Source organism: Dipodomys spectabilis, unplaced genomic scaffold, assembly GCF_019054845.1.
Source record: "Dipodomys spectabilis isolate Male_0828 unplaced genomic scaffold, ASM1905484v1 ptg000402l, whole genome shotgun sequence".
Lineage (NCBI taxonomy): Eukaryota > Metazoa > Chordata > Mammalia > Rodentia > Heteromyidae > Dipodomys > Dipodomys spectabilis.
Window position 1 is genome coordinate 1,458,054 of NW_024871079.1, and position 24,188 is coordinate 1,482,241.

Consider the following 24,188-nt stretch of genomic DNA (forward strand, 5'->3'; position numbering starts at 1 on the left):
ACAACTGTAATCCTAGCTACTCAGGAAGCTGAGATCTGAGGACAGTGGTTCAAAGCCCCCTGGGCAGGAAAGTCCCTGAGACTCGTATCTCCATTTAACCACAGGAAAACCAGAAGTTGCACTGTGGCTCAAGAGGTAGAGAACTCACCTTGAGTTGAAGAGCTCAGGGACAGTGCCCAAGCCCAAACTTCAAGCCCCTCAACTAACAACAACAAAATCTCCCTTTTCTTGGACTGCCTACCTCTTTTCCTAACATTCAACAAAGAAGCCTTTTTATCACCCACAACATTTAAGTCCTATCCTAGCTAGTGCAAATAGAATGATTTGGTGTCTCATGTCGAAAGTTCATATTTGAAGAAACAAATAACAGCAGTGGTAACTTTTTGCAAGTCCTTGAACTCTGGGCCTGGGTTATGCAGGTAGCTTTCATGTGAGATTGTTTGTTATTTATTGAATTACTGCCGATGAGGGGAATTACTGGGTCTTGAGGGAGATCTATATTTAGTCTTTTCAGGAAACTCTGTATTGCATTCCACAGTGGATGAACAAGTGTAATTTCCCACCAACAGTGTAATAGAGTTCCCAATTGGCTACATCCTTGTCAACATTTGCTATTGTTAGCTTTCTTGATAATGGCCATTCTAACTGGGACGAGATAGAATCAGTCTTGTTTATTTGTAGACTTGTAGGCACCTTCTAGCTACCATAAATGAATGGATCCATGAAACTTATATTGCTCTGAGTCTGCATTCCGTTCTTTTTGCTCTTAGTATAATTGTACCAAGCCTTTCATTTTCCTTAAGACTTGTGAAAAGTCATCCTTTCTGAAGGGTGAACAGAATTCCACTCTCTGTGTGTGTGTGTGTGTGTGTGTGTGTGTGTGTGTGTGTGTGTAAGATCACTATAGGCCCATGAGTTCATTTCTAAGCCTTCTGTTTCATCTGTAATTTTGTAATTCCTTATTAAATTTGGATTGCTTTCTTTATTGTATTGAAGTATATAGTTGGGATTTTGATGAGTATTGCATTGTCAATTGTTTGGGGGCAGTATTGCCGTGTCTTCATGTAAATTCTTCCAACCAGGAGCATTAAAAGATTTTCCATTTCCTTGAGTCTCCTTCAATTGCCCTTTTTAGATTTTTAAAGTTTTCACAGTAGAGGTCCTTCACATTTTTAATTAAATTAATTAATTCCTGTTGTTGTTTGGTTTAGTTTAGATTTGCTTTGATTTTGAAGCTAATACATATGAGGTTGTTTTTTTGGATTTCAGCCTGGATCTTCCCATTGTTGGTAACACAGAAAAACTACTGACTCTAGTGGTTTTATGCCCTGCTGCTTTGCTGAAGGTTAGTGTCACCTTTAGTAACTTGGAGGAGGAAGCTATAGAGTCCTTTAAATACAGGATCATTTCATCTGTAAAAAAGGAATAGTTTTACTTCTTCCCTATTTGGATCCCCTTTATGTTTTTCTCTTGCCTATTGCTCTTGCTAGAAAGTCCACTACCATATTGAAGAGTAGTGGAGAGAGTGGACATCCTTGTCTCATTCCTGATGTTAATGTCTCCATGCTTCCACGGTTAGGTAAATGCTAATTATCTCTGTCATATATATGTGTGTGTGTGTGTGTGTGTGTGTGTGTGATATATATGTGTTTCATATATATATGTGTTTGTCATATATGTGTGTGTGTGTGAGTGTGTGTGTGTGTATTATATTGAGGAATGTTCCATGCATTCCTAGCTTCTCAGACCTTTTATTCATAAAGGGGTATTGGACCTTGTTAAAAGCTATTACTACATCCCTATAGACGATCATGTGTTTTCTTGTCCCTGCTTCTCCTATGGTTTGTATTATGATTATTGACAAGAATATTCAATCCAATTGTATCCTAGGGTGAATCCTATTTGATCATACAATATTATATTTTGTTAGTTGCTGAAATTAGTTGGTGAGAAATTTATTAAGAAGTTCTGCATAATTGTTTATCAAAGAGTTGGGTTCATAGTTCTTTTTCTTTGGTGAGTCCCTATGTGATTTGAGGAAGAATCTAATTCTAGCTTCATAGAATGTGTTTGATAATTCCATTTCCCTTTCTATCCATTGAAGAGTTACATCTGTGTATTTTAAGTTCTTTGCAGGCCTTAATTTCATGGTAAATTCATTGAGTCCTAGATTTTTCTGGAATGGGAAGTGGTTTACTGACATTTCAATTTCATTTCTTCTTACGTGTTACTTCTTGCTTCAGATGCAGTATAGGAAAGCATCAATTTCTCCAAGATTCTCCAGGTGATTGGCATAAGATTGTCAAAATACTCTCTTATAACATTCTCAATTTTGCTTATATCTGTTGTGTTGTCTCATTTTTGTCTCTAATTTTCTGTATTTGGATGACTTCTTTTTTTGTTTTGTTTTTTTTATTATGAAGGTGATATACAGAGAGATGGGTTACAGTTACATAAGTAATGAGTACATTTTTAACAGTGTTACCCCTTCCTCATTTTTTTCTGCTTCCCTCAACCCTGACATCCCACTCCCACAAAGTTGTAAAGTTTATTTCTAACATAGTGTCTAGTGAATATCACTGTTGCTTTGGATAATCTTTGTCCCACCATTTTTGTGATTTCCCTTCCCTTCCCCAAATCAGATTAACTTATGTATAAGACAAAGGGTACAGAAATCAAAAACAGTGACTACAGGGAATAAACCAAAGAGGAAAAACTAAATAGAAATAACTAAAAACAGTTCACTATACAATCATCTTGTATCCATTTCTTGGAGCTCATTTCGATAGGAATCATTTTATGGTGATATGCATATTGCTATTGAGCTATTGGGAATATCCTAGACATATACTAGTTTTTCCAAATGAGTCAAAATATGTAGCCTATGATTCTTTCGGTCTGGCTTGTTTGAATTATTATGTTTCCAAATTATTTCATTTCCTTACAAATGGTGCCATTTCATTCATTCTGATGAAAGCATAGAATTTTCTTGTGAATATATATGACATTTTCTTGATCCATCATTGCTGGGTCATAGGGGAGCTCTAGTGAGGAACCTCTATACTTTTTTACAGAGTATTTGAACAAGTTTACATTTCTACCAATAGTGAGTGTAGTAATGTTCCTTTTTGGCCATATCCCCACCAGCCCAGCATCTGATATTATTAGTTTTCTTCGTAATGGTCATTCAAACTGGGGTGAGGTGGAATCTCAATTTTGCTTTGATTTGCATTTCTTTTATGGCCAGAAATGTTGCATATTTTTTCATGTATCTATTGACCATTCATATTTCTTCTTCAGAGAGGTCTCTCCTTAAATCTTAAGCCCACTTATATTATGAAGGTTGTTGTTTCTATGAGGATTTGTTTTTTTGGGGGGGTTAACTTTTGGGGCTCTAAGCATATTTGAGATATGAGGCCATTGTATGTTGCAGAGCAACTAAAGACTTTCTCCCAATCTGTGTGTTTTTACTTATCTTTCTATCTATATAAGGTCTCTTTTTAGTCAGATTTGGTAAGGGTCTGTCAAGTCTGTTAATTTATTGAAAGAACCAGCTCTGTTTTGTTGATCTTTCTATGTTTTACTTTGTCTTTATTTAGTTATTTCTGACTTAATTTTTTCATTTGTTTCCGCCCACTTAGGTTTGGACTTGTTCCTCTCTTCAAAGAGCTTTAGGTACATAATAAAAATACTGATTTGAGATTTCCCCAATTGCTTGATGTAGGCATTCAAAGCTATAAATTTTCCTGTAAGTACTGCATTTAATATGTCCCAGAGGAGCTGGTATTTTGTGTGCTCATTTTTGTTAAATTCCAGAAACTTTCAGATTTCTATTCTAATCTCTTCAGTGCCCTATTGGTCATTCAGCAATATCTTGTTCAGTCTTCATGGGTTTGACAATTTTTTTTTTGCTTTAGCTGTTTAATTGTAAGTTTCTTCTGCTGTGGTCTGACAAGGTTTGGGAATTCAATTAATTTTTCTTTCAATTTGGACAGAATTTCTGTGTGACATAGGATAGGTTGTATTTTGGAGAATCTTCCATGACCTGCTGCAAAGAATGTATATACTGACATTGAGTGTATATTCTGTAGATGTCTCTTAGGGCTAGGTGGTCAATGCAATTATTTAGGTCTTCAGTTTCTTGGTTGAGTTTCTCTTGGATAACCAATCCATGCATGACAATGATGGGTTGAGATGTGTTTAAAGGTTATGTAGTATTTGGTTGATGATGTGGGGTGCTCCAGGATTCAGGGCATTGATATTAAACTTGATATATCCTCCTAATGGAGAGATGCTTTATCAATATGTAATGTCTCTTCCTACTAATTTTAATTTGAATTCTATATGATTTTATGTTAGTAATTCTACTGTGGCCTGTTTATGCTGTCCATTTGCTTGAAAATTTTCCTTCCAGCCTTTCAGTTTGAGTATGTGTTTGTTTTTGTCAATGAAATGTATCTCTAGTGGAAACTGGATGGATGTGTCTTGTTTTTTGAAACTACTATCTAATCTATGTTTTCTTTTTTTTGGGGGGGGGGTGTCCAGTTGTGGGGCCTGAGCGCTGTCCCTCAGCTCTTCAGTTCAAGGCTAGTGCTCTACCACTTGAGCCACAGCACCACTTCTGACTTGTTTTTCTTCTGCTTATGTGGTGTTGGGGAATCGAACCCAGGGCCTCAGGCATGTAAGGCAAACGCTCTACCATTGAGCCACCTTCCCAGCCCCTAATCTGTGTTTTCTAATTGGAAATTTAAGTCCATTGATATTGAGAGTTGAGGCTGGGAAATATCTAATAATTCCTGCTGTTTTATACACCTGCTGTTAGGAGCTGTGCCTCATCTATTCTTATTATATTTACTTTGTTCTCTGGTAAGGAGCATTTTATATAACCAGTTCCTGTTCTTCTTGACCTTCTCTATGTAGGATATATTTGATTAATTTCAATCTTGCCGATTTGGTGGAGATAAATTGTTTCAAGTTCTCTTTGTCATGAAATATTTTTTATATATCCTTTAAATGTAAAGGAGAGATTTGCTTGGGACAATATTCACGGTTGCTAGTTGTTTGCCTTTAATGTTTGCCATATATCATGCCAGGCTCTCCTTTTTACCATATCGGACAAGAAATCATTATTTATTCTGACTGTATATCCTTTATAAATAATCAGTCTTTTCTCCCGGCAGCTTTAAGAATCCTTTCCTTGATCTCTAATGATCCTCTAATGGATTATGATGTGGTGGTGGGTTGTTCTGTTCTGGTATTCTCTGGTGTTCTAAAGGCTTCTCTTCTCTGAATGAGCCTATCTCTTTTGATGTTTGGCATGTTCTCTGCTTGAATTCTGTAATATGTTTCCCATCCATTTTGTTTCCTGCTCTTCTCCTTTTTGATACCTATCTCCCCCAAGTTTGATCTTCTAACTGAATCTGGAACTTCCAGCAAGATCGTTTCTTATTTCTTGGATTTGTTCTAAATGATTTTCTCCTCTTTTCTATTAGACCTAGTCTGTCTTTGATGCCCAAAATTATCTTCTATGTCATCTTTTCGCTCTAGAGACTTTCTATTTTGTTTTGGATTTCTCTGTCTCCTAATTTGTCATTTTTTAAGGCTTCTATCTTTATTAAAGATTTGTTTTAGGTCTTGTGTGGACTTTCTTTACATCTTTTCTTTGGTAGGGGCACTGGAGGAGTTGGCTTTTTAGCTGTGTCTTCTCTCATACCTTTTAACTAGGTATCTATTTTTTTCCCTTGGACTCCTTTGCCTTCTCAGAATTTATTTATCTTTCTGTTTGTAGTCTACATGAATTATTTTGTTAATCTTTGGTTGGTCTCATCTTGTTCACAAATTTCCTTGTGGAGGTTTTGTATCTTTTCGCTAATCACATTTTTCAGCAGTACTTTTAATGTATTTTGAATACTATCTTCTAGGTCCGTAACTGTCTGTTCTAATGTCTGGTCATTTCCTGTGTGAATTATACTACCTTGGCATCAGTTTTCTTGTATTTTTCTGATTTGTTTTGTCCATTTGAAGGATTTATTGGCTTTCATTTGGGGGAATCTATGATCTTAACAGGTGACTCTCTATGTTCTTGTTTGGTTTGCCAGGTGTTGGTTTGGTCTTCTGTTGTGATTTGTTTTTCTGGACTTAGGTTTTTGTCTAGACCATTAAGCGTAGGATTAGAGATCATTTGTGCTGAAATGTTGTCATGTTAATACTTGTGGTTCCAAAGACAGTTCGAACTGTCCAGTGGTAAGGTGAATTGTGTCTGTGTTTGGATGTGGCTGTCTCTGTTCCTGCTTTTTTCCCATGTGGCCCTTTTATTTCCACAGTGCATCTGTGCTTTTGAATATGTTGGGAAACACAGTCACAGCAGTCACTTGCCTGACTAGGTAACTTATCATAGATTTCTGTTTCCTTGTGAAAACAGTATAAAAATCTTCTTTTGAATTATATATATATATATATATATATATATATATATATATATATATATAATTATACCTGACTTGGTTTGACCTGCTAGAAGTGGAGTACCTGCTAGGACTCTAAATCTCTGTTTCATTAGCTAGAGCTGGGGTAATTTTCTATTTTTATTCTGCCATTGTTTTTCCACTTCCTCAGGTTTATTTTTGATATTGTGGTTTTTTCACATAATTTAGGATTTGTGATGGTTGTATCCGGATATTTTTGTGTTTCTGTTTGTGTTACTTTGAAATAGTGATTTCAGGCTTCTATGAAGGGACAGTAATAATATGAAATGTATGTTATTACATTGAAATAAAGAGAGCAGACATTTTAACCTTTTGCTACAAGTAAATTAATATTAAGCAAAACTAAGGAAAATAATTACTTATTTACTCTTTAGAGGATGAGTATAGTACTCGGATATCTTGGAGGAAAAGATTTTAGACTCATTACAACTGATTCCTTACATTGAAATTATAGGCTAACCATTCTTTTTCAGAAGACAAAAGCTTCAGTTATTTCATATTAGTATTATAAAATCATAATACCTGCATGTTGGTTTGTTTTCATCTTCAATTTTCAATTCCATTCTTAATCCATTAGGTATCTAGGGCTTTGAATGACCAATTCCTTAATATATATATATATTTCTTATATTGTGATATAAATCTCAGTGATATAAATATGAATTCATCTCTCCGTCTCATCTTGAGCTACATTCATATGAAATTTATGCAGTTTCAAGCATGAAACCTATTTTACTCTTTTCTATGTTTTAATCAACATATCCATTCTCTTTAGAAATATGTTCTCATCTTTTTCTAGAAATATGTCTCTCATCTTTCTCATGTTTCTCATCATATTGCTCCAGTGAAGGTCATGTGTTTTCAGTACTTTAATTGAAATAAATATAAAGTTTTGAACATGAAGACACCCTCCAATTATCACTTTAAAGTAAAACTTTGGGGACTATTTTATATATAAAAATTAAAAAGTACAATGCAAATGTTTATACATGAATGATCCAATGATTAAGTCAATTAGACCCAAGAGGTACCAGAAAATCATCTCAATTTATTTAAAGGCACCAAAATATTAGTGCTCATGAATATCACTCATTGTTAGAAAATGACTAGTCAAAACAAAGTTTATATTATATTTGAAATTTAAAAAATGAAAATTACACCCAGATTTGCTGTCAGTATCCTGTTTCCAGGGATACATTTTTTTCAGCAAACAGGGAAACAAAAAATAAGGAAAGATATAAAATCAGATTGTCTTTCCTTAAGATGATAATTTGCACACAAATCGTGTGATTTATTCAAAGATATGATAAACATTCATAAGAGGATATGTGATCAGAAATGATATGTAAGCAAAATAACTGGAAAATTGTATATGTAAATTTTGCTTCCAATATAAGATTACATGAGCCTATTGAACAAGATTTTGTATCTGTAATACAGATCCTGTATTCTACATTTTAGACATACTCCAATTCTCTTACCTCAGTTCCTGATCAATATTCTTCTACTTGCATGATGTCAATTGCTACTAAAGTAACAAGTTGTGTCTTTTTTTCATTTCTAGATCCAATAAATTTTAGTATTTTGGAATAGTAGTATAAATTCATGGAGTTTGCTTTGATGTCAAGTTTGAGGATCCTGTATTCAGGGTATTGTGAATTAGCCTGAAGCAGCCAGGAACATATTATGAATATACAGACACAGAGTATACTAAGATCTAGGGACTTGATCTCAGAGAAAGATAAAGGTCCAGGCAGGATTTTGAAGCCAAGTTAAAGCAATGGCGCAAACATCAATCAACTATTATTACAAATGAATGGAACTGATCTCTGATGTGTCTGGTGGCAGCTCTGTGTGTGTGTGTGTGTGTGTGTGTGTGTGTGTAGAGAGAATTTTAGTGTATCTTCCATATTTACAGTCCATAGAGCATTACTTGCTATGGAGAAGGTGCTCATATCAGAGCTCTGATACCGCTGTCATCACTTTTAACTGCTAAAAGCACTTGCTTAATCTCTAATTAAAAAGAAAAAAATAAACTAACATCTTACAGGATTGTTTTGGTAATTAATTGGTATATTGAAGGCCAAAGGGAGGTATTGAAGATTATTATAATCTTTTTCCTCTCTTCTGATTATTACACAGCAATAGTTGTGATTTTCAGGACTCTCTTGCAATGTACTCACAGCTGAATTACTAATATGCTTAATAATATGAAAGATATGATACAGAAATAGATCAGCCAGCAAGCACAAAGAACTAGTGAAAAGATCAAACTTTTGAGCAGGGTTGCCACTTCATTTAGGAATGCAATTCCTTCATATGAACTTCAAATTTTGTGGCTTTCCTTGTGTGATTAAAAGGTAAGAAAGTATAAACAAGAATTCCTGTTCAGCCAAGTAGAAAATGCTCATGATCCCATTCTCATGTTGCAAATTTCCGTTCCATAAAGACTCTTCATTAGAGTGCTTTCATTTAATATACTTAAGCACATCATCCTTCCCTGTTGGAGACAGGAAAAAAGATAATTTTGTTTGAATATTATCTTACGTAAATTAGTGTGTATAGGCATGATTTGTATAATTACAGATGTTTGTAATAAATGTAAGTAGGAATCATGTCACAACTAAAAATATACATAAAATCACATAACAAGACTAGAAGTCACAGCATTTTGTGCATAAATACATACATTAGATTAGTGAAGAATTTCTATTTTGAGAAAAACTTCATATTAAAGTATAATGCACTTTACTAAGGGTTGAAACATTTTATTGATAAATATATTTCTTAGAGATATTTTTGCTTCATAATTTTAAGAAGAAAAATGATCCCAAAGTAATTTTTTTATTGTTTTCCTGTTTCCATGTGTTTAACCTTCAAATTAGAAATCCAGATATATGATTTAATTTAACCAAAAATATTTATTGAGTATAAAGTCCTTCTACTCTCTTCATTTTTCACACTAAGATCACCAAATATGATGAGTCTGAAATAATTAGTGTCTTTTTTACCTATGTTAATATTATTTACAATGTGAGTGAAATGTTTAAAAAGTAGTATTTATTTTAGCTTAACTGCTCTGAAGAGACAATAAATGATATAATCAAAGGCTAAAAATGATTAGATTTAAAATTTAGAATTCAGGAAATGGTTTTGACCACTCTGGTTACTGGAGCCTTCACTACAACCTCATGAAACAATTTATATTGATGAAGCAAAAATCTGAGGTTAGCCATTTATGAATAAAAAATCATGTCGTTCTGAATATGTAGAGTTACATATCAAACATAGAAATTTTAGCTTTTAAATACTTGAATATTCTAGTACATTTAATTGCAGGGTAAGTACTTGTTTTGAAAGGAGATAAAATTGCATTTATTTTGAAATGTAAACCTAAGTATTCATTTGAATAAAAGACAATGTTTAAAATATCACTCATTCAAGAAAGAAGATGTCCAGTTAGTTGTTTTTCATGCCAATTATGTTCTCTAAACTTACTATAAATACTAGATTAGTAAACCTAATTCATTATTTTCTGGGAAATAGAAATTCAATTTCCTAAAACTCATGACTATAACTTTTTCTCAAACAATTGCTAAGTAATTGTTTTATATTTTTTGTCATGGGATATTATTTGATATATTTTTATTCATTAAGTTAAATAAATGGCCAATAACAATATAAATTATGCATGAACAAGTTTATCTAACACAAGTATTTCTTTCACAAGGCATATCATGGCTCTCTTAAGGAACACTAGAAAGCAGTGTGCTCTTTATTAATTTTTAGTTATTTTCTTAATAGTTATTAATTGTCAGAAGTGGCAATTCTATAATATATTTAAAGCATTTGATTATATTCCCTCTATTTCCTTTTCATTGCTCCTTTCTCCGAAGATCTTCTGCTTTTCACATAAAATTACATCTTCATATACGTGAATATAAACTAATTTGGAATATTTAAGCTAAACTGCAACTTAATTCAAGATGTACAGTGGATTAATAGGATGAATAAAAACTTCAATATTTTGTGTTAACTTCTGAATTGAGTTATCACTATTATTATGGTTAGTGTTAGGATCCCAGACAGAATTAGAATTAGAATTAGAATTAGAATTAGAGAAATAGAAAATTTAGGTTCAACACAGAATGACCCATTGCAACAATGATACGCACAAGACACTATGTTGAAAATGAACTTTACACCCTGGGGAGGGAGGAGTAAGTTAAGTGGGGAGGGATGGGATAGTGGGAGAACAAGACAGAAGGGTGTAACAATGCTCAACAAGAAATGTACTCCTTACGTTACACGTGTATTTAATCCCTCTTTAAAGCATCTTTACAACAAAATAAATTTTTTTAAAAAATAATGAAAAATAAAACCTGCCAGTACATAGGAAAACACTTAAAAATTTTAGGTTCAAAATGCAAGTAAAATTTAGACCTACATGCTGAGCAAGATTTAGAATAAATGTGAAGAGGCTTCTTATTAACAAGATGATTCAGATATATGTAGGCTTAGGATTAGCAAGGTATTCCAGTTAGAGCTGGGTTAGGATGAGAAAAAAGATATAAGATATTGTGTAAAACTGCCACATATTTTAAGAAGAATGAATGGCATCAAAGTTAGAATGAATGAAAACCAGTGTTACTTTAAACATTCAGATATAATTTGGTTTAAAGTGTGAGATACTTTGTTTGTTCTAGCTAGGGTTAGGGAAGGATAAGCTTTAGGGTAAATTTTACTTTTACACTAAGAAGTAGAAGCAAAAAATGTGTGATTGAATAGAATCTAGACAATTTTCCTTACATTAACCATTTGGTGTTAAATCAGACGGTGATTAAGATTAGGTTTCTGGTTAACCGGGGTTGAGGATAGAGTAAAGAAATGGGATAAATTAGTGGCTTGCACCTATTATCCTAGCTACTCAGGAAGCTGATTTCTGAGGATCACAGTTCAAAGATAGCCTGGGCAGGAAAGTCCGTGAGACTTTTATCTCCAATTAACCACCAGAAAACCCAAAAGCGGTGCTGTGGCTCAAGTGGTAAAGCACACACCTTGAGCTAAAGAACTCAGGGATTGTGCCCCGGCCCAGAGTTCAAGCCCCACGACCGACAAAAAGAAAAAAAAAAAGAAATGTGTTAAATGATAAGTAAAGCTGAACTTATTTTAGGTTCTAGGAATTCAGGAAATGCTGGGATAATGGAAGTACAATTTATTTCATAATATCAGGAATTGAGATCAATGGGTATAATGATTGCTGTTATGGAACAAGATACATTCAGAATTAAGAGTGAGAAAATCTGTAGGGTTTACAGAAAACCTGAAATTTATTTCAAGAATTACAAGTGGAATTTCAGTTAGTATTGCAGAAAATGAGCATTTTTCATAAATTTTAGAATTGGGATACTATTAGTATCAAGCTTATGGTTAGGATTCCAGCCGTGGTTAGGGTTAGAGTGAAGGAGAAGAAAATGAGGCTCAAACTGAAGGTAAATTTTAGAATAAGCCTGGTAAGAATTAGAATGTATGTGAACTAGAGTATTGCTATTAATATTAGAATCTACTTACAATTAGGCTTAAGGTTATTGTCAATGTTCCAGTTAAGATTAAGTTAGGGTTAGAAAATGACTAAGATATTTGAAAAAAATGAAACCTATTTTTGGAAGGCTTATTTGAATCAAGTTAGGATGAGTGAAAACTAGTGTACTTGTGTTAGTGTTAGTATTGTCATACAATTAGGATTAAGATTAAGGTCAGTATTTTGGTCTGATTATGATGACTGCTATGAATAAGAAAGTTTTTAGTATAAAATTCAGTTCTCATTAACAAGTAGAAGCAAAAATATGAGACTGAATAGTAACTAGAGCATTATCATTATATTTATTTCTCAGTGATCATTCTTGTAATGATTAATGAGAGTTTTCCAGCCAGGTTTAGGTTGAGAGTTAGCATTAAGTAATGGACTAGAGGGTAAGTAAATCTGAAAATGTTTTAGGGTACAGGGTTTGTGGAAAAGTAGGATGAATGGAAACTACAAAATTTTTCCTGATAAGAGAATTTGAGGACAAGTAATATAATCGTTCATGATAGAGAACAAGATAACTTCAGAGGTAGAGTCAGAAAATTTGTGGGAATTAGGGCATACTGAAACTAATTTCCAAAGTGCAAACTGGAGTATTCATTAGTATGATTAAAAACTAGTCTTTTTCTTAAACATTAGAATTGGACTATCATTAGGGTGAAAGTTAGGTTTCAGTTCCAGCTGGGGTTAGTGTAAGCATTAGAGAAATTTAAAGTTAGGGTACAACTGGAAGTAAATTTTCGAATAACAAGTCGAGTTAGAATTATGATGAATGTGAAATAGGAAACGGCTAATAATATTAAGATTAGGGTATGATTAGTGTGAGGGTTAACCTGAATATTCCAATTAGAGTTAGGGTTACATAATGGAAAGATAATGAGCAAAACTACAAACTATTTTAAGAAAGATAAGTTGAATCAAAGTTAGGATGAATAAAAACTAATGTATTTGTGTGGCTTTTAAAATCCAAAGCACATTAGTTCCAGTGTTAGGGTTACTTTTCTAATTCAGGTTAAGCTTAAGGTTAGGGAAGGGTAAGCTTTAAAGTAAAACTGAATTTTTTGTTAACATTTTCAAGTAAAATATGTTTGAAATTTAACAAAAACTACAGAGTTTCTCTAAGTTTCCTATGCAGGGTTCAATGGTGTTAAATTTAGAGTTAGGTTTCTAGTAAGGTTTAGATATATAGTAAGGGTTAGGAAATAGAGTAGATTTTAAGTAAACCTGCGACTTCTTTTTGGAGATATAGGAGTTCTGTACAAGTTAAGATTAGTGGAAACTATGGTATTTTTCATGATATGAGGATTTGAGGTTAATGATTCATAATAGGGAACAAGATAGATTTCAGAGTCCAAGTCTAGGAATCTGTAGTATTTGGAGCAAACTGAAAATCATTTCAAAGACAATGGGTATCTGTAAGGATGTATCTAAACTCGAGTATTTTCCATTAATTTTAGGATTGGGTTACTATTATCATGAAGGTAACTCTTAGGGTTCTGACCAGGATTAGAGTTAGGATTAGGGAAATTGAAGGTTGAGAACTTGAGTGACTTACTTCCCTTGTGTATGTATATGCACTATTCTAAGGCTTGAACTCAAGGCTTGGGTTCTGTTCCTGAGCTTTTTGCTGTAGGCTACAAGCCACGAATACACTTCCAGCTTTCTTTGGCAGTAAATTGGAGATGAGAATCTCACAGACTTTCCTATCTGAGCTGACATTGAAGTGAGATCTCCAGATCCCTGCCTTCTCATTGAAGTTAGGATCAAAACCATAGGTCTTGTCCGTAGTTTCCCTTACTTGCAGTAACTAGTACATGGTATCATATGACCATATAAGATGATGTTAAGTAAAATGAACCCCAAGATATGGACACAAGTGAGTTTTTATTCCATGAGATTCTTATCTCTATATAATCCCCCAAATAAAGTTGGAAGGGGAGCTGTGGTTCAAGTATAGAACACCATCCTTTAGGGAAAAAGCTTAAGTGAGAAGGTAAGGTCCTGAGTTTAAACCACAATATTAGCACTCAAAAAGTTGATTTCATTTCCTTGAAGTTTTTATTAAATTGCTCAGAAAATAATAAACATTGGATTTATGTTTAGCATTACTATGAAAATCATGTTATATTTATTGATGTTATTCTTTATTTTCCTAAATTTTATTTACACATTAATATCCAGTAATGGAAAGAGACGATTAGTGTTTCACAATTTTTTATGGCAGTTGAATATATGGATGAGAGATGCTTACAAGGAATTTGGACTGAAATAGATATGTGCAAGCTCTTCATATAAATAAATGATAGTTGAAGAACCTGTGGCCCTGTATGAAATAAAATAAAGAAATCAGCAAGGAAAGATAAGGTATGATTCTGGAAATCACACAATTTTGGAAGATAAAAAAACAAGGAAAATATTTAGTTTTTTGTATGTTCTTTGTAACCCACAGACACAATTTATTCCTTACTTCTACTGTAAGGCATTTCAGTTAACTTTATTTTACAAAGTTAAACATGATTGGCATTTAATACTAACTGGCTTCTGTCACAGGTGAGCAATTATTCTAGCCAGGTGCTAGGGATTCATGCCTATAATCCTAGCTACTCTGAGGGCTGAGATGTCTAGAGCCTAGTTCAAAGCCAGATTGGAGAGGAAAGTTGTTGAGACTTTTCTGTTCAATTAACCACAAAAAAACTGGAAGTGGCACTGTGGCTCAAAGTGGCAGCACTAGCCTCGAGTAATAAATTTCAGATACAGAACCCAAGTCCAGAGTTCAAGTTCTCTGAAATAATTCTTAAAATACTTGTTCTCAGGATTTCTTTAACTTGTGTAGAAGAATGTTTTAAACTTAAGGATTTTTTATTTCATGTTGTCAGCATTGATTTTTAAGATGTGGAGAGAAAAATAATTTAAAGTCAGAACTGGTTTGAATTGCTTTTATTACACATTGCCTCTACACCCAGAGATCAGCTGGAAAGCAGATGGCCAAATCCTAGCTGTTAGCAATGAATATGGATATGTGTTTCTTTGAGCAGATAAACAAACTTTTGTAATGGTAGCCTTTATATATAACACCTTAATTGTAATAATAAAATTAATATTATTACTATTATTATTTTGGTCTGCTGTGGGGATTGAATTCTGGGTCTAGGCATTGTCCTTCAGCTCTTCAGCTCAAGGCTAGCACTCTAACACTTGAGCAACAGTGCCACTTCACATTTTCTGAACCTTCAGTTGGAGATAAGGGTCTCACAGACTTTCCTGCTTGCGCTGGCTTTGAACAGAGACCCTCGGTTATCAGCCTCCTTAGTAGCTAGGATTACAGGTGTGAGCCACTGGCAGCCAGCAGTAAAATTATTTTGAAAAAGAAAAACCCATGATACTATCTTTAAAAAGTTACAATCTGGCAAGTGTATCTGTAACATTAGTTGTATCAAGTAACAATAGGCAGCAATCATTTTTAGATCTCACTATGTCCTGTCCAATGCCAGGTAAAATATCATTAATTTACTTTTTCCTAACCAAGTTCATGATGAATTCTCAGCACCACAATTTTCTAGTGAGTAAAAAGAATTCTTCAACGTATTTATTTCAACAAACAGCATTTTGCACTTGGTTTTTTTTTCTAATTTTGCCAGCCCTGGGGCTTGAAATCAGGGCCTGGGCACTCTCCCTGAGTTTCTTTTGCTCAAGGTTAGCACATTACCAATTGAGCTACAGCACCACTTCCAATTTTTCTGCTTATGTCAGACTGAGGAATCAAATTAAGTGCGTCATGCATGCGAGGCCAGCACTCTACCACTAATCACATTCGCAGTCATTGGGTCTTTTGTTGTTGTTGTTTTAAAATAGCATTTTACTATGTGTCCTTCTGTTGGCCTAAAACTTAGGCTGGTCTCAAGCTAACTGCTAAATCAGCCTCCCAAGTTCAGAGATTACAAACATTGACCACCATTGACCACAAGATTCTTTGTGAGAGAATACTCTTTTCAGATATAGAAAGAGTTATTCTGTCTTCCTTGGACTGGATGCTTTTTGCATTCTGCACTGTTAATCACATTTCTTGTCCTGTTATGTTCCCCCTTCTAGATCAATTGAAATATTTCAGGTTCTGAACTTGAAGCTGATCCCTGCCATCCAACAACACCACATTCTTGTGGATAGCACTAGCTGGCCTCATGAGCATAGCAGCCAGCTGGAGCTCAGCTATCTGATGGCCTTCAACTTCAACAATGCAATCATTTCTGTGCACAGACTGAAAACTGTCATAGGTAAGTTTGATTTATTCCAGCCTATTCTCAGCTACTTGACATTCTCAGCTTTGTATGCTTTAAATTCTGTTAAACATTCATTACTATTTCCCACCATTCTCAAATGTAACATATATGAATTTCTTTAAAATTTATCCAAACATGCAAAAATGTTAACGTAGTTGCTGTCCACCAGTGGCTCATGTTTGAAAACCTAGCTACTTTAGAGGTCAAAAACTGAGCATCTTGGGTTAAAGCAGCCCAAAATCCAGAAGTGGAGATGTGACTCAAGTGGTAGAGTGTCAGCTTTGAGCAAAAAGACTAACCAAGTATAATTGGTCTACTTTGGACTCACTCATGGAAAACACACACACACACACGCACACACATACACACACATACACACAATGTACATTCTCCTAGACTCCCCTTCTTGAGCAGTATTCAATGCCATTAACTTAATGCACGTTTTCCAAATTATTATGGTAGGGATTAAACTACATTTGTATTTATGAAAAGGCATTTTTTGTACTTTTTCTTTTTCATTTTTTTGGTACTTATGTGATAAAACAGTGTTTTGTGAAGACTAAACAGAAATCAATGTGTCAGTAAATAGATAGGTGACAGACTGAAAGATGCAGATAATATCACTTGAAATTTTATTTCTCCAAATTTAAATATATATACATATGTATGTATTTAAAATTTCTGCCAAGATTTTATTTCCATTAACAAAGATCTATTTGTTCCATTATATGAATTTAACATGTTGTATGTTTCATAGTAGATTTATATTTATAGAATTTCTTAACTTTGGAGACAAGGTTCTGCAGTGTAGACCAGGCTTTCTTCAACTCCTAATTCTCCTGTGTCAGGTTCCTGAGTATTGGCTGGCATTACCATGTGGCAGCATAGTACCATGTCCAGCTATATTATTTATATTTTGTACAGTAGAATATTAATGTGAACAGCTTTAAGCCACATATCTTCATGAGCATGAATGAATTCCTTGCAGAAAATGTTATAAATAGAGTTACTGAGTAAAGCCAATAATGGTAGACATGCCTGTAATCCCAGCACCAAGGAGGATTGTAAGCTTTAGAGCAGCCTGAGCTACACAGTAAGTCCCATTTAAAACAAAACAACACTAGTGCACATAGAAAGCTGTGCAAACTGCCTCAGTTTAGTTATGAAGAATAACTCAAGAGACAAAGAGTATGGTCATTTAATATTATTTAAATAATAGTTATAATATTATTGATGAACTTTTGGTAAGTCTTCATATTTCCTGTTTGTATCCTTCTTTTTTCTTGCATATATTTTTCTTTTTCTTTTTTTTTATTGTGAAAATACCGTACAGAGGGGTTACAATTACATGAGCAAGGTAATGAGTACATTTCTTTTTTTTTTCTTTTTCTTTTTTATACAAAGAGCAAAGAGTGGAAGTTTCTAGATATTGTGAGCAAAGCATGATTGAGTAGGGATCTTTACTTATTCCTTTCTGATCCAGGAATATGTGTTTCATGTGTAAGCAATAGTTCTAACTTAATATAATAAGGAATTAAACATTTCATTCTTTTATTTTTTTGGTTGGTCATGGGGCCTGAACTGTGGGAGTGGGTACTGTCGTTCAGCTCTTCAGCTCAAGGATAGTACTCTACCACTTGAGCCACAGTGCAACTTCTGGCTTTTATTTCTGCTTATGTGGTGCTGAGTAATCCAACCCAGGGCCTCATGCATACAAGGCAAGCAAACTAACACTGAGTCACCTTCCCAGCCCATAAAAATTTAATTCTTTTTCTTTAATTTTAATTTGTATTTTTATTTTTTGTGAACATACTGTACAGAGGGGTTACAATTACATGGGCAAGATAATGAGTACATTTCTTATCAAGAATTGCAGCCTCCTCCTTTGTTTACCCTTCACATCTCGTACAAGCCTCTCCTGGCCCCCCACTCAATCCTCCCCTCCCCCTCGCACCAAAGTTGTAAAGTTCGTTTTCGACATGACAACATGTACTTCTCATTGTTGCAACGGGTCCACCTGTATCCTTAAACGACTTGTTTTTCCCCATCTCCTCCACAAATTATACCGACATCAAATATAGTGAAAGCAGGGGTTATACTGTGGGGGAGGGACATACAAAACAACAAAGAAATAATCTTATAAATGCGTGAGAATCAAATGCATGAAAGAAAAAAAAACATTTAAATACATAACTAAGGGCTCATTTTCCTAACATCACATTATCTGAACTTTTCTGCTTGACTCATACATATACTAGATATTGCAAATAAAGGAAACCATGGGGACCTATGTTTCTTTGGGCCTGGCTTACTTCACTTAATATAATTTTGTCCAAGCCTTCCCATTTCCTAACAAATTGGGCAATGTCACTCTTTCTGATGGAGGCATAGAATTCCATTGTGTATATATACCACATTTTCTTGATCCATTCCTCTACTGAGGGGCATTTGGGTTGGTTCCATATCTTAGCTATGGTAAATAATGCTGCAATAAACATAGTTGTGCTGGTAGCTTTAGTGTGGTCTTGTTTGTAAGCATTTGGGTAAATGCCCAAAAGTGGGATTGCTGGGTCATAGGGGAGCTCTATGTGAAATCTTTTGAGGAACCTCCATACTGCTTTCCAAAGTGGTTGAACAAGTTTACACTCCCACCAACAATGAAGTAAGGTTCCCTTCTGTCCACATTCCCTCCAGCATCTGTTGTTGTTAGAATTCTTGATTTTTGCCATTCTAACTGTGGTGAGGTGGTACCTTAATGTTGTTTTGATTTGCAATTAATTTATGGCTAGGGAGGTTGAACATTTCTTCATGTGTCTATTGGCCATCCTTCTTTCTTCTTCAGAGAAGTTTCTCTTCAAGTCTTTAGCCCACTTATTTATTGGGCAGTTGTTTCTTTGAGGATTTGTTGTTGGGGGATTTAATTTTTTGAGTTCCAAGTATATTTTAGATATGAGACCCTTGTCCGTTGTAAGGCTAGTGAAGATCTTCTCCCAATCTGTGGGTTTTCTATTGATCTTGTTAGCTATGCTCTTTGCAATGCAGAAGCTCTGGAAGTTCATGCCATCCCATTTGTCCAACCCTTTTTTGATTTGTTGTATTTCCGAGTCTCTATTAAGAAAAATTTGGCTTGAGCCAAGGAGACCTAGGGTTTCTCCTATTCCATCCTGTAATGTTTTCAGAGTGTCTGCTTTGACTCTGACGTCTTTGATCCATTCGGAGTTGATTGTGGTGCAGGGTGATATATAAGGATCTAGCTTTAGTTTTCTGCAAGTAGTTAACCAATTTTGCCAGCAACATTTACTGAAGAGGCTGTCTTTCTTCCATTCTATTATTTTAACTCCCTTATCAAAGATTAGTTGACTATAGGTCTGTAGGTTCATTTCTGGGTTTTCAATTCTATTCCATTGGTCTTGAGGTCTGTTCCTATGCCAGTACCAAGCTCTTTTGATTCCTATGGCTTTAAAGTAGAGTTTGCCATATGGTATTGATATTCCTCCAGCAGTGTTCTTTCCGTTGAGGAGCGTTTTTGCTATTCGGGGTCTTTTATTGTTCCATATGAATTTTTGGATTGCCTCTTGTATTTCCTTGAAGAATGAGGTTGGAATCTTGATAGGTATCACGTTGAATTTGTTGATCTTTCCAGTCCAGGAGCATGAGAGGTTTTGCCATCTTCTATTTTCTGTTTTGATTTCCTTTTTCAAGATTTTAAATTTTTCATCATAGAGGTCCTTCACTTCTTGGGATAAGTTAATTCCTAGGTATTTTATTTTTTGAGGTGCTATTACAAATGGAGTTGTTTTCCTAATTTCAGCCACACTTTTCTCACTGTTGGCATACAGAAAAGCCATTGATTTTGGGGGGTTAATTTTATACCCCGCTAATTTGCCAAAGTTTTGAATCAGCTTGAATAATTTGGGAGTGGAGTCTATGGGATTCTTTAAATAAAAGATCATGTAATCTGTAAAGAGGGAGAGTTTTATTTCTTCTTTCCCTATTTGGATCACCTTTATGTTTGCATCTTGTCTTATTGCTGTAGCTAGGTATTCTAATAATAAATTGAAGAGAAATGGAGAGAGTGGACATCTTTGACTTGTTCCTGAGTTAAGACGAAATGGCTTTAGTTTTCCACCATTAAGTATAATGCTGGCTGTAGGTTTGTCATATACAGCCTTTATTGTAGTGAGGAATGTTCCATGGATTCCTAGTTTTTCCAAAATCTTCATCATGAAGGGGTGTTGCATCTTGTCGAATGCTTTTTCTGCATCTATTGAGATAACCATGTGGTTCTTATCCTTGCTGCTGTTGATGTGATGAATAATATTAATTGATTTGCATATATTGAACCAGCTTTGCATCCCTGAAATGAATCCTGTTTGCTCGTGGAGTATAATTTTTTGGATGAATTATTGAAGTCGATTGGCCAAAATTTTGTTGAGAAATTTTGTATCAATGTTCATCAAAGAAATGGGTCTATAGTTCTCTTTCTTTGATGGGTCCCTGCCTGGTTTTTGGATGAGGGTTATGATGGCTTCATAGAATGAGAACAGTCGTGAACTTTTGAAATCTCTTTCATTTTCATTGAAGAGTTGGAGGAGTATTGCTGTGAGCTCTGCTTTGAAGGCCTTGTAGAATTCCGCTGTAAAACCATCTGGTCCTGGACTTTTCTTAGCTGGGAGGTCTCTTATTGCTGTTTCCATTTCAATGCTTCATATGGGCCGGTTAAAATGTTTTAACTCATCTTGGTTTAGTTCTGGCATGTCAATATTTGCTAGGAAAAGGTCCATTTCTGTCATGTTCTCAAACTTATTAGCATAAAATTTTGAGAAGTATTCCCTTATAATGTTCTGAATCTTGGATGTTTCCGTGGTGTTGTTTCCATTCTCATCTCTGAGTTTATTTATTTGGGTGTGTTCTCTTCTTTTTCTGATAAGATTTGCTAAGGGTCTATCAATTTTGTTAAGTTTTTCGAAGAACCAACTCTTTGTTTTGTTGATTCTTTGTATAGATTTTTGGATTCCAATTCAATTACCTCTGATTTAATTTTAATTATTTCTTTCCATCTCCTGGATTGGGGTTTACCTTGCTGCTCTTTTTGAAGGAGGTTTAGATGTGTCATTAAATTGTTGGTTTCAGATCTTTCCAATTTGTTGATGTTGGTGCTCAGATCAATAAACTTGCCTCTGAGTACTGCCTTTGCTGTGTCCCAGAGGAGATGGTAATTTGTGTGCTCATTTTTGTTGAATAGCATGAACATTTGAATTTCCTTCCTAATCTCTTCCATGACCCACTCGTGATTCAGCAGTGTGTTGTTCAGTCTCCATGTGTTACCAGACTTTCTTTGGTGGCTTTTGTTGTTGAGTTCTAATTTTATTCCCTTGTGGTCAGAGAGAATGCAAGGTATAATTTCAATGTTTCTGAATTTAGACAAGTTTGCTTTGTGGCCTAAAATGTGGTCTATTTTAGAAAATGTGCCATGTGCTGCTGAGAAAAACGTGTATTCTGATGCTGCTGGGTGAAATATTTGGTAGATGTCTGTTAAATCTAGTTGATCTATGCAGCTGTTTAGATCTATGGTTTCCCTGTTGAGTTTTTGCTGAGTTGACCTATCTAGTGGGGAGAGTGGTGTGTTAAAATCCCCAACAATTAATATCTTTGGATCTATATGGGATTTGAGGGAAAGTAGTGTTTCTTGGATAAATATGTGTGCTCTGTAGTTTTGCAAATAGTTATTTAGAATTGTAATATCCTCCTGAAGGAGTGATCCCCTAATTAGTATGTAGCGACCTTCTTTATCTCTTCTCACGAGTTTTAATTTGCAGTCTATTTTATCTGATATTAGGATTGCAACTCCCGCCTGTTTATGGGGGCCGTTTGCATGGTAGATTTTGCTCCAGCCTTTAACATTGAAAATGAGTTTGTTTTTACGGGCAAGATGTGACTCCTAATGGCAGTAGATAGAAGGATCTTGTTTTTTAATCCAGCTAGACAGTCTATGTCGCTTATTGGAGAGTTAAGTGCGTTAATGATGATAGAAAGGACTGAGTGGTATTTGGGAGTTCCTGCCATGTTATTCACCTTCTTGGGTGCTGCGAAAACTGGGTTCTTCCTATAGTTCTTGGATTCTGTTTGGGTGCAGTTTCTTGGCCTTTATTGTGGTTTGTTGGTTTTCAATGTGTAGATTATCTTTAAGAATCTTTTGTAGGGCTGGTTTGGTGGAGATGTATCGTTTCAATTTTTCTTTGCTATGGAAGGTTTTTATTTGGCCTTCAGTTATGAAGGAGAGTTTAGCTGGGTACAGTATTCTTGGTTGATAGTTGTTTGTTTTTAGGGCATGGCATACATGATTCTAGGCTCTTCTTGCTTTGATTGTCTCTGCAGAAAATTCTGAGGTGATTCTAATTGGTTTCCCTTTATAGGTGATTAATGTTTTATCCTTGACAGCTTTATGAATCTTTTCCTTGTTCTGAGTTGATCCTGTGTGGATTATAATGTGACGGTGGGATGTCCTATTCTGGTCTGGTGGAGTTCTAAAGGTTCTTATATCTGAATAGGCCTATCTTTTTGCATGTTTGGGAAGTTCTCTGCTAGGATCCTGTTAAACAAATTTCCTAGACCATTAACTTCTGTTTCTAGGTGCTCCTCTACACCCATTATCATTAGATTAGGCCTTCTGATCATGTCTTCCAAGTGTTGGATAGATCTGTCATATTTGTTGGACTTGCCTTGGATGGTTGTATGTTCTTTCTCTATAATATCTAGGCTGTCTTCAATCCCCGAGATTCGATCTTCTGCATGGTTTAACCTGCTGTCAAGACTTTCTCCTTTTTTTTTTATTTCTTTTCCTTCTAGTTGGTCAGCTTTGATGACTTCAAATTCTTTGTTGAAGCTTTGTTTTAGATCTTGTATGAACTTCTTTACTTCCTTAATTTGGTGTTCAGTGTTTATTCTCAAATCACTTAGTTGTTTGGTTATGGTTTCCTTGGACTCCCATTGCTTCTGTTGGGCTCCATTCAGCCTTGCCTTTGTGTTCTCCCTGACTTCCTTCAGCTGTTTGTTAATGGAACCCATGAATGCCTTTAGTGATCTTTGTGTTCTCATCCTGCTCTCTCAATTCCTGTATTACTCTTTCCTTATCTTCCTCCCATTCATGTCATTCCTGTAGTTCTCTTTGAGTGTTCTCAGCCTGCTCATGCCATTCCTGACTTTCTCTTTGAGTATTCTCACGCTGCTCACGCAAATCCTGTATCAGTTTTTGAGTAGCTTCTTCACGCTTATGATATTCCTGTATAAACCTTTGTATTGCCTCCTCTCTCTCCCTCTCATGCTCATACAGAGTCTTTTGTAGGTTTTCAATGTTTTCCTACATTGACATTTTGTTTGCCTCCTCTCTCTCCCTATCACGCTCATACAGAGTACTTTTTATGTTTTCAATCTTTTCATTTGTATGTTTGCCAGCAGGGAATACAATGAGAGAAGGGGGGAGAGATATAAAGGAGATGTTAAAGATTTAAAAATAAAAATACTTAAAATATTATAGGTATAAAGAGGTAGTACTGTTATTAAGGAATTTAAGTCTCAGAGGTTTTGAATTGAGTAATAAATTTGTGGATTAAGTGTGTACATAATGGGGGATAGGGTCTAATAGTCAACTACGGGTTTATCTGAGGATGTGCATAATAACAATTAAGTCACATGAAGAAGAATGAAAGAGAAGAAAAGGTGAAAAGGATAAGGAAGAAAGAAAAAAAGATCAGAAGTTCAGTAGAGCTAAACAAAAAACAAAAAGAAATTTTTTAATAAAAAGAAAGAAAAAAAAGAAAGAAAAATGCGCACACACATGTG